This window comes from Aegilops tauschii, chromosome 7 (assembly GCF_002575655.3).
Source record: "Aegilops tauschii subsp. strangulata cultivar AL8/78 chromosome 7, Aet v6.0, whole genome shotgun sequence".
NCBI classification, from domain to species: Eukaryota; Viridiplantae; Streptophyta; class Magnoliopsida; order Poales; family Poaceae; genus Aegilops; species Aegilops tauschii.
The window spans coordinates 62,856,586-62,869,046 of NC_053041.3; the positions used below are offsets into that span (position 1 = coordinate 62,856,586).

Below are 12,461 nucleotides of genomic sequence, written 5' to 3' on the forward strand. Positions count from 1 at the left end.
GGGCAGCAAATCTAATCCTGGAGACCTTTTACTATGTGAGGGCAGCAAATCTAATCCTGGAGACCTTTTACTATGTGAGGGCAGCAAATCTAATTCTGGAGACCTTTTACTATGTGAGGGCAACAAATCTAATCCTGGACATACTCTGTTGACTTGTCCACCAGCCGCCACTTTCTATCCTTTTTTTAACCAATAATAGATCTGTTCCTTATCCAGTTTGTACTGCGTTTTCCCATTATTTCCCTTTTCAACCAAGAGACCTGTTGGGTACCGGTCTTTACTACTTTCACCATATTATTTCCTCTTTGAATCAAGTCCTAGATTCATGCCATAACTTTCCCCCTTTCTTCGTTGTTTGAACAAAGCCCTAGATTAGAATGCATGAAGTAGCTTTACCTCTAATAATACTAAAAATTTAGGTGGCTTTGGAAGAGCTGATGGGAGTAGAAAAAGATGCACATGCAGACACGTGGGGAGCTGGGGCAGTAGAGCAAGGCCGCTTTCGAAGAACTTATACCTGAGGGTCGTCGGGATGTCTGCGGCGGCAGGTCGGGTCTGCGGACAATACGGCAGGGAGGAAGAAGGGTCGGAGGACCTCCCGAGCCGGCGCTGTGTCGGAGAGAACGGCACGGGCAGAGGATCGGGCCCCTCTGGCAGCTGTGGGTTTCCTCCCTCGCCGGCGATGACTGCGTGAACGATGCACCTAGTCCTCTACACACACCAGCCGAAGGGATCCGGCCGGATCTGTGACCAGCGGTGAGCAGAGTGAAAATGTCGCTACCGCTGTCTTGTTTATATCTGGAGAGGATGAGAGAATGAAGAGAGCAACCCTAGTAAAGCAAACGCTCAGGCCCCTGCGCACATATATAGTGGAGTGATTATCTTTTTCTCTCCACAACAAGCGTTTCAATTTGTGTATGTGGCATTAAAGAAAAGAAACTCTCTATTTAAGGTGACTACCTGTACGACTCCTACTTACTACTACTAGTAGTAGTATTGTTCACTTGTGCTCCCCGGCCCTCCATTCATTGAACAACCCCATGGGTGAATAAACATACAGTACTAGTATTTATATAGAACGAACAAGCTCGAACTATTTATGCGTAGTTAAAAGTTGAGGGCGGGGCTTTTCCCGGGCAGTACGCGCGGCAGTTTTCGCGTAGGCAGTTTGACAGAGAGGCGAGGAGAGTGAGGGAGTAGCGGATTCAACTTACTTACTGCTGGAAAGGTCGGGCTGTGCGATTTGACGGCGCGTTACTGTTTGGATCCATGTGTTAGAGTTAGTTTGGGTTAGTTTGAACTCAACTAACCCAAAAATATCCAAACAGGAGGGTTAGTTTGGGTTACTGTTTGGATCCATGTAGTAGAGTTAGTTTGGGTTAGTTTGAACTCAACTAACCCAAAAAAAATCTAACCCACCCAAGAGGTGCTTATTTGGGTTAGTTCTTCTCGGGACACTAAAAAACACATTTTTCTCTCGCTCTCCCCGCAGCAGATCCCTCCCCACCTCCTCGAAGCTTCTCGTCCTCTCCCTCTAGCACCGCCCATGAAGGCACCTCGCCGTATCCGCGCTCCATCTAATACTGTCATCCAGACACCTCTTTCGCTATAGTTACTTCAGGGTTAGTTCAGGATTAGAATCTAACTCTAACTTTAACTGAGTTAGAGTATCCAAACAGGGCCAGGCGGTACGACCGGGGTGATGCCCCCCTTCCGTTCCGCACTCTAATCTGGTGCATGACACGTATTACGTCGACCCGGATGCTGCTGGCTGTCCCACATGTCGGCGAAGTAGTACGTAGTAGTAAGAAGAAGCAAAGCATCGTGCGGTATAAGTCTTTCTCACTAGAACAAAAACCTCCCTATACCAACGGATGTGTACCAACGATTTTAAAAGATGTGTTTTTTGTCCCACCTCCCACATGGCCACATCCCACCTCCCGCACTTCGAGCTAACCGGTACCTCCATAGATGCCTCCTCCACCCAAATATCACGCAACAAAACATTTTTATCCGCCATCTGTCTCCCAAGATTCCTCTCTCTCTCTCTCTCCCGACTTCCATGACCAGCGGCCGCCACCTCCGACTCCGGCTAGATCCGGCGATGTCTCGCGTCGTAGGTCATAGGCCAGCACACCCCCCCCCCCCCCCCCCCCCAAACCTCCCAGTACTCTCCTCATATATTCCGCCGTGGCGACGCCCTCTGCGTCCCTGCACGCGTCTCTATGGCAACCGTAGTCGCCACGCGTTGCCGGCGCCCGGCACAGCTCCCACGCCTCTGGTTTGGAGGGCCACCACCCAGCGTCTCAGCATGCGCTGCTGCCGGCTTGGGCATGACGGTGCTGCTCCGCCTCGGCTACCTTGTGTCGACGGTCAATCAGGATTGCAGGTTGGATCTGAAACAATTTGCGGTGTAGGGTGCTGCTCCCTTCTCTCGGTGCTGGCTGGCAGTGGAGACAGGTTCGAGGTAGGAGGAGCTCGGGCTGGAGCCCCGTCCTAATTCCTCAATTACCAATGGGATCCCGCCTGTGTTGGTGGTTCTTGCGGCTCGCAAAGCCTTCGGCGGCGATGTCGCTCCTTTTGTATTTATTTTGGTGCCCGTCCTGGTCCTGCTCCGATTCCTGGCTCGCGTGCATGTGCCCGTGATGTGTGCGCGTGCTGATGGATATTACAACCCTTCGTGACGCTGATTGTTTGCTACCACCGTTGTCTGCTATTGCTTTTGTCGCTGACTGCTATTGCTACTTCTGCTCATTTTTCTGCTATTTAGTACTAATACAGTAGATAGAAGATGATCTGCATTCCCAAAGAAAATAAATAGAAGATAATCTGTATGTTTGAAAATTGTGAACTGAGCCAACTACTTGTTATCTCTTCTCTAAACTTTCTCTTGATCAGATTCTCTTTTGTGCTGCAAAAATTACTCAATACACATATAATTAATGTGTTCAGTAAAACTCATGGAAAAATCTAGCTCCTTATTGATTCCATGGTCCCTTTTCCTTACAATTGTTTCCTTTATGTGTCTCGCTTCCAATTGCAGAGAAAATATTTTTCAGAAAAGGAAAGTAGGATTTCAACGCTATGCGCCCGTGCTCCACACCTGAGGTACGCCATCGTATAACATGAGTACTAGATTTTATATGATCATATCATGAATATCCTTGAAGTGGCACACTCCCTTGCTGATGTAACTCCGAGCATGGACTTTTGCTATTGTATTATTGTTTGACAATCTTGTATGAATTACTGGTAGGTACTAACTATGTGATTTGTACTATGTTTTTAGTTTGATCCAACTGGAATTCGTGGTGTTCAAGAATGATGCCTCATCGTGTAAACAGGTTCAATTTAAGTGGGAGCCATGAATAAGTTTAAAAAAGTAGGGTTGTAGACTTGTAGTCGATATAGAGACAAGAGCTGACCAATGTGGAGCAGACTGACAATATTAATGGAGATACCCAGTCTTGCATGCTTTATTCTTAGTTTATGCAACCGTGATGTTTACAAGAAACTGTCCTACATTGCAGGTCAGGTTTCAAACTGTTGACAATAGACGCGTAAATAGATAAGATTATGTTGAAATCTTTATTTTTTTGGCGGATTGTGTAAGGAATTAACTTGCTTTAATGTCGTGCAGCTTCAGGGGCAGATGGATATGTATGGCTTACTACCTCATCGCAGAATGTGGGGCAACCCAGTCGCTTCCTTGAATACCGTCCCCTGGTTCAGGCCACTAAGGTGTCCGTTTCCACATCTTCTCATGTTGTACCACTCTTATTTATTCCATATCTTCAATTTTTACACTAACTGGTCCAACGAGTCTTTTTTAGTTAAGTGTGCCCATATATGTCTATATTTTCCGGTCTTCACTTTTGTCCAGTCCCATATTTTATAGATTTATATTGGTATTTAGTTATTAAATGACATGACAAATGATACTCCCTCCGTTCCGGAATACTTGTCGTGGTTTTTTTAGTTCAAAAATTTGAACTTAAACCACGACAAGTATTTTGGTACGGAGGGAGTACATGATTAGGGAGCTGAGTAGTGACCAAAGATGAAATTCAATTGATTATATGATATGCCACATTGGCAGTGAAGGCGCATGGGTAGTGTTTCTTAAAACTGGGTATGTATTGACAAATAATTGTTCATTTAGCTGAATTCTTCTCATCGTTGATATAATATAAGCTTTGGATAACTGTTAGTAGTGAATGCATGTTGATGCTTGTTCACATTGTGCAGGCACATCCGATTGGTCAAACATGATCGGTGTTCTAATATGTACGCCTATTAAGTTATTTATCAGTTATACATAGCTTATGCCCCCCGCCCCCCAATGATCTTTTCTTGCACACTTGGTAATTTTGAATTTATGCCTAATAGCATTATGATTTTTCTTTGTAGGTTGAGAATTTCAATACTAGATGATTACCTGGATCCTTTGAAGAATATATGCTGATTCTTGGTACTTGGAGGAGAAAGAAGACAGTTATATCACTGTTTAGAAATATGTATTCTATTTTTTTTTCTAAGTGATGTACTCCTAATTGATGATACTTGCAATGTAATGTAACAGATTGTTCCATTAAATCAATATATCAGTTTCATTTCTACTCCATCGATTTTTAATAAAGTTGTACTACCTCTGTTCTAAATGTAGGATGTTTTGGCAGTTTAAACTGCCAAAACGTCTTATATTTAAGAATAGAGGGTGTCTTATATTTAAGAACAGAGGGTGTATCAGGAAGGGTGTACCTTGTACTGCCATTGGAACTACATGCATATATAAATGGAATATATATGCTGGTTATTCTATTTCTCAAGCACCAACGCATAGAAACGTTGTATGAATCTGTTGTTGCCTTGCAAGGCATTATTTTGCAGGTTACCAACAGATCTATATATGTTGTTGAAGACGTTAGCAACGCCACCAACGACAACACATATGAATCCGTTGGTGTAGACCTTACCAACGGTTATATGGACAAACGACAACGCATTGATGCGTTGCTAAAGGGGGGTTCTTGTTGTAGTGTCTAGAGATTCCAACAAGTGACTAGACTACACCGCGTGTAGTATCTCAAATCTCAAATCTCCCTTCCGGTTTATAGGGCTCAAATCTCAAATCTCATCAACCAAGGCATTTGGCGATTGAAGGAATGTATCTCGTACTTTACAAAACTACCCTAATTAAACTCATGCATTAATTACGTAGTTCTCTCATTTTCCTCTCCGCCTTGGTCCCAGTGCACAATATTGACCACTCCTACTGTATATGACTAGCCGCTCTATCTACATGCGGGACATCAAAGCATCCGGGTCCGCGTGCCATCCACCAAATCACAGCGAGGTGCTACAGTCGAAACTCACCGGTCACCCCGGTGTGGCCGTCATGACCCGTCATATCACAAAACCCACACCTTTACCAGTAGTGGTAAAGTGGCCTCGAAGTTGGACTGGACGAAGCAACCATCATTTCACTGAAACGCTCGTTGAAGCCCTTTCTCCCCTTTCTTGAAGAAAACCTCACTCCAGGCTACTCACTTCTGCCGTTTTTCTTCTGTACCGACGAAGGAAAGGTGGGAGAATCAGTGATGCTGCTATATTTTCATTCCAAGAATCTTCTTTTTGCGAAGCACCGACCGATTCTCACAGCCTATTCTTTTCCCGTTTTCATTGCGATTGTGGTTTCCTTTCGATTGCTTTTTGTTTGTCAGTTCATTGATGGATCCTGGAGCACTAGGCAAAGAGTTGCCGGCGGATAACCCACTGGAGACAGCGATCTTCAGGAAGCGAGCACCGACCAACGAGTTGACCTTGTTGGTGGGCCAACCCATGGAGACGAAGAACTCCAAGAAACAAGCACTGGCCAAAGAGTTGACGACGTTGGCGGACGAACTCCTCAAAGAAAGTTGGAAGAACAGCAAGGGCCCCACCGTGCCTACCCCAGAAACTCTGGTGGCCACCTATCCGAGGCTCAAGGCCGAGTTTGAGGAGATAGTCGCCGTTGAGAAGTAGTATTCCCCTGGCAAGGTGATGGCCCCCATCGAGGACGAGGAGATGGCCCCCGGAGGGATGGGATCCCCCCGGTGAGCTGCACAAGCTAAAAAATAATGGCTTACTACCGAAAGTTGTGGTTTTTGATTATTTGCAATGTGCTTGCTAATATGTTAGGGTTGTGTAGGTGCCGGTGGACGTCCTTGATGATTCCGATGTCGCGGCCCATCCCGTGGACAACGCCCCAGAGATCGTTTTTGATGTCGCGGTCCGTCCTGTTGGCATCGCCCCGGAGATCGATTCCGATGCCGATGTCCATCCTATGGACATCGCCCCAGAGATCGATTCCGATGTCGCGGTCAGTACTGTGGACATCGCCCCAGAGATCGATTCCCATGCCACTGTCCGTGCTGTGGTCATTGCCCGAGAGATCGATGACAAGAAATAGTTGGTCGCGCTAATCCTTCAGGGTAGTTTGCATTGCCCTGTGTTTAATTACCAGAACGATGCGTGTTATCAAACCATCTTAGGGCTAGTGCACTGTCTTGTGTGGGTGGTACTTTCTACTTTTGTTTGATAGTAAATCATGCGAACCCTCTCCGAGTTATGGAAACAGATGTATCCTCACCATCTTTTGATGTAATATATGGCATGCTTAGATGTAAGTTTGAACTGTTTATCATATCAGTAGGGCTTATTTGATGATTCTTGGTGTTAGTAGGCTAGCTACTGTACGAGCTATAGTACTTGCAAAACACTCACTGAAGAGAAATGTTGGGGCTGATGAGCTCGTGGTACGCTTATACTGATCCGTCGTCGATCGGCCAATAGCCCAAGCTCCTAAAATTGTAGGCTTAGCGATCGATCAGACAATAGTCGACACGGATACATTCAGGCCTCATTTGGTTCATAGGGTAGGAAAATCATAGCAAAAGTACAGAGACGTACAACACAAAATCATAGTAGTATAGAGACGTCCCTCCGTTCCAAAATAGATGAGTCAACTTTGTACTACTAGCTTTGAAACGGAGGGAGTACAAATCCTAGGCGGGCTAGTTTGGCCTAGTGGGTTTAGTGATATGACGTGGTACAGTGCCGTCCAGTCTTCGCGTGTGGTAGCAGTACTGCGGGTAGAGTAAGTTTTCATGAAGAAGCGGAATTCAATGAAGTCATGATGGTTCCTTCGTCCGACTAACTTTGTGCATGGCAGGTGGACCAGGATAATTTTGTGCATGGAAGGTGGACCAGGATGGTCGACGTCCCACATATCGGCGAATGAAAGTATTCTTTCCGATATAGTGGACGAGCAACGAGTACTCATTGTTTATTTTTGATGAAACCTATTGTCTCCACTGTTACGACGGAGGAGTGTGAAACACGGTAGCCCAGTGAACTTGGCATGTGCACCACTCCCTCCTTCCGCATGTAATACTACCGTAGTGTTGACTATAAGGTTACAACTTTTTCTCACTCTCTCTCTATCTATTTCCTCTCAAATGTTTTTTACCTTTCTTTTTTTAGACACAATTATTTTTATGCCTCTTTTTTTAGAATTAGTTTTTTATACGTAGGAGCACGTGTAGAGACGGGCTCCTGCAGATCCCACTCCTTGACTTTGTCAATGCCTCTCTCTCCTCCACATAAGCGGGCTTGTCGAGAAGACAAGAGATGATATCTTAGCACAATATTTTTACCATGTTTTTAGGAATAACTAGTTATTAAAGATAAGGCTAAGAGATGATCCATTGTACACATGTTTTTTTGTCATCTCTAAATTACATGCAAGACTTATGATAAGACTATCTTATCAACCATTGTACATGCCCTTTATAGCCCAGAATTTTACTGGTACTACTTGCTATGAATGCGGGCAGCTGGCCTCTGAGGGGGGAGCGCGCGTGGGGAGGTGGTGGGGTGGGGGAGGGGTTCTGGTGGGCTAGGGCGGTAAGAAGCGGGCTTGGAAGCGGTGCGGATTCCCGCATGGCCCACCTCACAATATCACCACATATTTCTTGCAGTCTGTGCATGGCGGGCGGGCGATCTCTTCTCCCTCCCCCGTCTCTCTCCTCTCAGCCGACGCCCGCCGAGCGATTAGATTTCGGCTATTGACGGTTTATTCAATTGCAGTCCCACATGTCAATGAAAATGCAAGACAACGCGTGTCCCCTCTAGTGAGCGGCGTGCGAGCCGGACTGTCGGGGGTGCGACGTGAACTCGACGCGTACGAGTTGTAAGTGTGCCGCCTTTTCCTTTTGAACTTGCAAAGCGTAACATTTTCGTGCGATCGATTGGTAGAAATCCAGAACAAAATGACGAGGCGGTGCTTTCCCGCGCGTTAGGTGGGCTAGTTTGAGTGATATGACGTGCTACAGTGCCGTCCACTTGCTCCAATTTTATGTAAGCAAGAGTCTACACTCTTACGTGGGAGGAGTGCGAAACACGGCGGATCTGATTTTGATCGAGGGATAACTGTTCCCTACGAAATAATGGAGCACTGTTAGCGATTATAGCATGATAGTTAGGGCATCTCCAGCGCTCACTACTAGGGAAAGGCTAATTAGTGGCGCACCTGTTTTGGCCATTAATGGCGCACTATAGGTGTGCCACTATTACCACGCCACTAGTAACAAATACTAATGGCGCACCTCTGGTGCGCCATTAGTATTGCAGGTAACAGTGGCGCACCTTGTAGTGCGCCATTACTATTGCTACAGGTGCGCCACTGGTAACTTTTTTTTTGAATTTTTTTGATATTTTTCTGAATTTTGAAGGCGGAAAAATAGTATTGGTGCACCGTCTAACCCCCACCGTGCGCTATTGCTATTTTTGAATTTTGAATTTGGATCTGGATCGTGATTTTTTTGCCCTTTTTCTGCTCGTTTTTTTTGCTCATTTTTTTGCACGATATTTTTTCAAATTTTGTTCTCGTTTTTGGATCTTGTACGTTCTTTTGCCGGAGGAGTTCACCGGAGAGGAGGGCCGAGGTCACCGGAGAGGAGGAGGAGGAGGAGGTCACCAGAGAGGAGGTCGCCTACATCGCCGGAGAGGAGGAGGAGGTCGCCGCAGAGGAGTTCACCGGAGAGGAGGGAGGAGAAACCGTGAGGGGAGGGGAGGAGAGGAGGGAGGAGGAGCTCACCGGAGAGGAGGGAGGAGGAGCTCACCGGAGAGGAGAGGGAGGAGGAGATCACCGGAGAGGAGGGAGGAGGAGCTCATCGGAGAGGAGAGGGAGGAGGAGATCACCGGAGAGGAGGAAGGAGGAGCTCACCGGAGAGGAGGGAGGAGAAACCGTGAGGGGAGGGGAGGAGAGGAGGGAGGATGAGGTCACCGGAGAGGAGGAGGAGGAGGAGGTCGCCGGAGAGGATGAGGGGGGTATGGTGGAGGAGAGGAGGGGAGATGGAGTGGAGGAGAGGAGGAGATGGAGTGGAGGAGAGGTGGAGTGGAGGAGAACAATGAAGAGGTAAGGAGGAGAGGACCCCGCCCAGCCATATATACGGCATAGTAATGGCGCACCGTGGGAAGGTGCGCCATTACTAACTTTTTTTGATTTATTTTGAATTTTGAAGGCGGGAAGATAGTAATGGCGCACCTTTGGCAGGTGCGCCATTACTAATTTATTTTTATTTTTTATATAGTTTGAATTTTGAAGGCGGGAAGATAGTAATGGCGCACCATGGGTAGGTGCGCCATTACTGAGTTTGATTTTTTTTGATTTTTTTTGCCTCTCCAGATCTTGAAAGCCCCGTAACTTTTTTTCTGTTACGTTTTTGGGGATTTTGAAAATGTTCAATGGGGTTTCCCCAGTTGAATTCGGATGTAACTTTTCGAGTAGATGATTTTTCATATAAAAAACTTTTTCATATAAAAACTTTTTCATCGGAGTTCGTATGCAAAAGTTATGCCCATTTTACAAATTCTCGAGAGATTTTGCAAAAAAGTCGAAAATTCATGTTTGTAAATTTTGCTAACAACTAGACCACATATCACATGGGAATCTTATTTTCTTTTATTTCTTTGACATTTCTATCATTTTCATTTATTTTTTTGAAACTGAAAAGGCGGTCCAGGGGGGTGCATTTGATGATGTGTAAATGTTAGTAGCAGCGCACCAGGGAACAGTGCGCCATTACTAGTTAAAACTAGTAATGGCGCACTATCCCCTATTACTAGTTTTGAAAAAAAGTTAAAAAAATTGTTAGTAGTGGCGCACAGAGTGTGTGGCGCCATTACTAGTTTTGGAAAAAAAAAATGTTAGTAATGGCGCACCGTGTGTGTGGTGCGCCATTAGTAATGAGGACACCAATGACGCACCTCTATCTGGTGCGCCACTGCTATATAGCAGTGGCGCACCACATACATGGTGCGCCATTAATGTTCATATTAGCTATAGCCCTTTTCCTAGTAGTGGCTGGCCCTCAAATTTACGCCGTCATCTGTCCGAGGACACTAATGGATGCCATCCAATGCTGCCCGCATACCTTTCGACAACTATATGAACTAACCGGACGAAATTCGTGCAAACAAAGCAAATTTCAAATTTACTGGATGAAATTCATTACATTTCGAGAACTTTCCCTATAAACTGGACAAAATTCATTACATATTTCGCACAAACCGTACTAAAACCTACTGTAAACCTAATCTAAATGATCGCTGGGCCCCAACCACCATGTCCGGCCATGAACCCGAGAAAGCCGGCCATTGCCTTTGCCTCCTCCTTATCCGCCTTGATAACCTCCTCCTCCGGAGCACAATGTTATGAAGATTTCCGCCTCCACGTCGCCGTCAAGCGGCTAATCGGCCGCCGATTTTTATCCCACCAAGCTTGGCGTTGACTGAGTGGAGGAGCGGTGGCCTTCCTGGGACCAGAGCGGTGGCGACCTACCATGTATTACTCTTCCTCGCTGCCGGCAGCGCCCACGCATGCGCGCCGGCTTCGTTGTCGTCGCGGCGGAGGGTGACCGGGGGGAGCCGGCGATCTCCTTCGTCTGCTCCGGCGAGAGTACGTCCAAGAGAGCTTTGGAGCGCGCCCGGAGCGGAGCCACCGATGTCCTTCGTCTGCTCCTGCGACAGTATGTCCAAGAGAGCTTTGGAGCGCCCGGAGGCCATGGTTGGAGTGGTGCCAACAGAAGGAAGGGACCGGAGGAGAATGAGTGTGGGTCTTTGGCTATGGCTGGGAGCTGGGGCTCAAGTTAATATAGCGGGAGAATGGCAATGAGCCGCGGCCGATGGATGGACGGCTGGCACCGGAGTAGGTTCGTCGGCAGCCGTGGTGTCATTAACGCGGAGCAGTCGCTTGCACTGGGATGCCGCGCGGGTGGCGCTCTCTCGGCCGTCACGCTGCTGCAATGCCGGCGCCAGTGAGAGGTCGCGTCGGGCGTGAATGTGGACGCTGCTTCAGTGACTTAACCGCAGGTGCGTTGTCCCACTGACATGTGGGCCCAACGAGCATCAGGCCCGCATGTCAGTGACACACCAACTGCACCTGCAGTTAAGGCCGGTGAATGCGGCATTGACTTTCTGGAGAGACGGTGATCGTTTCAGGCGGGAAGCACGCGCTAGCGATGGAAGGGGTTTCGGTAGGCCAGGGCGGTCAGACGCTGGCGTGGTGGTAAAATGTGAACTCATGGATGACGAGCCTTTGAAGCGTATGCGGCACGTATTGACGACCAGGTGTCCATGCAACTGCTCTTGTCGCCAGCTAGCATTCGACGACCACCATTAGACACCACACAACCATACATAACTTACGAATAATGGATGAATCGATCAGACACACATTCGTGTGCAGTGGCACTATGATCGGTTGCTCACGATAGTACAAACTCCGCACCATAGTACCCTCTCTAGCTAGGCTGTTTTATAGATTGTCGTTGTGATGGACGATATACATGAGCAAGGCGCCGAGTCACAAGTATGACCGTTGGTGTTGAGCCAGGTGAATACATGCTCGGTGTTCGCGGAGGCCTCCAGCAAACGTCTAAACAGTAATGTCAGATACGCATAATTTTGGTTTTTATTTCTTTCTCCACTGACAGGTAGGCCCGCATAGATAGATAGATAAAGAACACGAGCTGATGAGGCGCATGCGGACTGTTTGACTGGTCAACTAGACAAATACGGAGCTATACGCTGAGCCAGTGACCGTATAATCACCATATCTCGTATACAATGATCAAAGTGAGCCATCAAGACAAGTTCAATGACCGCCAATGCATTTTACTCGGTAATAAATGACCAAGATTGAAGGGGAATCCAAATTTCCTTCGTCTTCTGTCCTTGAGCTCTTGACAAACCAATGCACTTTACGGTTGTCCGGCCACTCCACCCCAGAGCTGTCACCAAGCGTCGTTCACGCCACCGCGCCGCACACTAACCGGTAAGGAAGCGATGGCATCCCGCCGCGCCGAGTTCCTCGCCGCCCACGACCGCACATAGGATGGTAGGCAAGCGGTGGCATC

At 47.2% G+C, this 12,461-nt stretch overlaps 1 long non-coding RNA gene across 3 annotated transcripts; it reads left to right on the plus strand.

The window, feature by feature from the left end:
- The first annotated feature begins 2,131 nt into the window (after positions 1-2,131).
- Positions 2,132-4,622, plus strand: LOC120968340 (uncharacterized). Of its 3 annotated transcripts, none has more exons than XR_006666345.2 (4): positions 2,132-3,108; positions 3,290-3,741; positions 4,249-4,287; positions 4,411-4,622. It is a non-coding gene; the product is annotated as an uncharacterized lncRNA (long non-coding RNA). The 3 variants fall into 3 exon arrangements; XR_006666344.2 differs by having other exon boundaries at positions 2,132-2,467; positions 3,044-3,741; XR_006666343.2 differs by having other exon boundaries at positions 2,132-3,741.
- The last annotated feature ends 7,839 nt before the right edge of the window (positions 4,623-12,461 follow it).